Source organism: Aptenodytes forsteri, unplaced genomic scaffold (assembly GCF_000699145.1).
Source record: "Aptenodytes forsteri isolate BGI_AS27 unplaced genomic scaffold, ASM69914v1 Scaffold507, whole genome shotgun sequence".
Taxonomy (NCBI): domain Eukaryota; kingdom Metazoa; phylum Chordata; class Aves; order Sphenisciformes; family Spheniscidae; genus Aptenodytes; species Aptenodytes forsteri.
The window spans coordinates 8,089-11,115 of NW_008794116.1; positions in this window are offsets into that span (position 1 = coordinate 8,089).

A 3,027-nucleotide genomic window follows, 5' to 3' on the forward strand; every position below is an offset into this window, starting at 1 on the left:
ATCTCCCTCCCATGCAGACCACAACCCACAGAAGGTGGGATTCCTCCTGCATCAGTTCAGGTGTGCACAAAATTGGCACCTGCACGTCCGCTCCTTGTCTCAGCTCCCATGGCAATAATGGAGATAGAGAGCAGGAGTGAGCTGTTTCAGACCCAAACACCTGGTGCCATCTGAGGTTCAGGGGGTGGTCTAAGATGTGTGCAGGTGACTGCAAGCTCTAGTGGAGCAATGCTGAGAGACAGGGCAGCATCTGGGGGCATCTTCTTGGAGGCTGGTGGGAAATTAAATGTGCCAGGTGGAATGACATCAGATGCCCACACGTAGGACACCTGAACCTGGAGATATTCCTTGTGTCCTGGGCAGCCTATAGAGGTATTCAGCTGACCAAATGGAGTCATGTGCCGTAGGGAGAGCTAAGCCTCTCTCTTTCTGTTCTCCATCAGCTCTATTTTCTACGTGTCCTTCGAGTAGAATGGCAGTTTTGTCAAGTGCATCCCTTGCACTCTCATTGTCTAAACTAATTCAGGGCAGATGAATCTTAACTGACTCTCCAGCTACAGGCCTGTAGTGCTATGTGAGATGCCAGGGTGCTCCAGCACAACTGCATGCAGCTGACATGGACAGCACAGGTCCTATACAAGAACCCAATCCCCATGCAGACTAGCCGTGTGACAGGCACCACGCAGGCCATCTCAGACAGATTCGGTGCCTTTGGGCCAATGACTGAATCCCACCACTGCAGTGATGTAAGGTCTGCCCCTTGTCTATCCAGTAGATGCTGGGCAGTGCATGAATACCAGGCACATCACACCAGGGTCCCCACTCGTGTGCATTCCCCCTCAATATCTGCCAGTTCTTCTTTCCCCCATTGTTTAACCATCCCCTCGATGTCACAGTCATGGATCAGGCCAATGATTTTCATTGTGCCGGTATCACAGGATGTCCACACCCAAGGACACTCTCAACATCATCTCATGCTTCCTGAGATCAGCTTTGCCTCCACTGCAAGCCCTCAGAGCCTGCAGAGACACCACAGACAGCAAAACCCTCTTCTGACAGGACTCCAGAGCCCAGCCCGGCTTTTCTCTGGCCGTGGGGAGAGAAGCATTTCCTCTTTCTGTGCCTTTATGTTGCCACCTGCCATCCCCTCCAGCATGCCTCTGGTCTCAAGCAAAGCATTTGCATTCCTTGGGTCTTGGGCCCTTGGTACTGGGTTTGCCTGCAACAAGTCTAAGCTTGTCGCCAGTGCTACAGCTGAGGTGCTGCAGCCCAAACGTGGTGCATCAACGCCCTCAGCCTGGGGCACAGACAGGAGGAGCTGGAGTCCCATGTGCCACTACAGACTCTTGACATTGATGGAATAAATGGCGAGGGTGGTGGGACAGCTCCCAGTGGTGCTGCCGTGGTGCATACGGGCTTTTCAGGAGAGGCAGGCCGGGAAGATGGGGAGGGGGATGCCCTCCATCTGAGGGAGCTTGTCTTATGGATGGTGCTCCTTTATGGGACGTGCAACAGATTGGGTGAGCCCTTGTGGGTGGGTGTCTGAGGTGAGGCCACTTAGTGTGGCATCCTGGTGGGAGATGAAGAACCTGAAACCAGGGCAAGGAAGTGGGTTAAGCCTTATTTAAGCAAGCCATGGAAGTCTCCAGATCAATGACCCCAGGTCTTATCAGGGACATTAATGACCCTGACACTCACTGGAAGGGGAGCACAGCAGGGTGCATACTGTCCAGCAGGTTTCTGGGTCTCTTGGGACAACTTCTTTTCACAGGTGCAAGGTAGGCCAACCAAGGTGATGCTCACCTGAATCCAGGCCTTGCAAAAGGGGGACTGCTGATCAGGGATGTGAAAACCAGGGTGAGCCTAGGCTGTAGGGGCCATGAAATAGGGGGCTCTCAGCTCCCAAGGGGAGTGAGAAAGGACTGCAGCAGAGTACAGATGCTGGGTCTCTAGAGCAGAAGATTTTAGCCTTCTCAGGGGATTTTGGTGGGAATGCCATAGGCAGCAGCACTCAAGGGCAGCAGAGCTCCGTACAGCTGGTCTTTCAGGACACCGTCTTTCAAGCATAACAACTGTCCAATAAGGACAAAGGAAAACAAGTGGGTGTCTCAGGACAGAGACTTGGCTGAAATGGGACCTCATCAAGAAGCACCACAGAAAAAAGAAAGCATCCAAGAGGTGGATGCAGGGACTCAAGGAGGAATTTAGAAATAGGGATGGCTTTAAGGAAGCTAAGGTTCCCAAGCATAGACCCTTGCAAGGGGTTCAAGGGCAGCAAGAGGAGCTGCCACTGATTCAGGAACAGTTAACAAAGAAATAAAGAAAATGAGTGGCCACTGCTGAATTTAGTAACAGCAAGTGTAGATAGGTCTGAGATTCTCTGTGTCCTTCTTGACTTAGTCTTCTCCAGCAAGGTCTCCCAGGCCTTTGTGCCTTGAGGCAGGACTCTGGAGGAGAACAGCCATTGGTGAATTTGGATTAAGGCAGGAGTTACTTGAGCAAATTCAAGCCTTACCAGTCTATGGGACTGGAGGGACAGCATCTGAGGGAGCTGAGAGGGCAGGCTGATGCCACAGTGAGGCCACTCTCCACCATCTTTGAAAGGACATGGAGACAGGGGAACTCCCTGACAACTGGCAGCACCCAAATGCTGCATGCACTTTCTGGAAAAGGCCCAAAGATGAGCAGGGGAACTAATGTCTGTCCCTGGAGCGTGTGCACTCAGATCCCATTTCTGGATGGCTGAAAGAGAAGGTGACTGGATTTACCCAGGCTAGATTGTGCCTGGCCATCCTCTTTGCTTTCTCTGATGAAAGGACAGGATTGCTGGAGAGGGGGAGCAGTGGTGGTCTTTTACCTCTAAGTCAGCAAGGCTTTCAGCATCATTCCCCACAATATTCTTGTGTCCAAGTTAGGTCATTATGGTCTACATGGGTGAATAAGTAGAAGGGTAAAAAAACAGTTAGACAGTCAGGCTTGGATGGATGTGGTCAATGTTTGCTCTGCTCCTTGGAAGCCTCCAGCTAG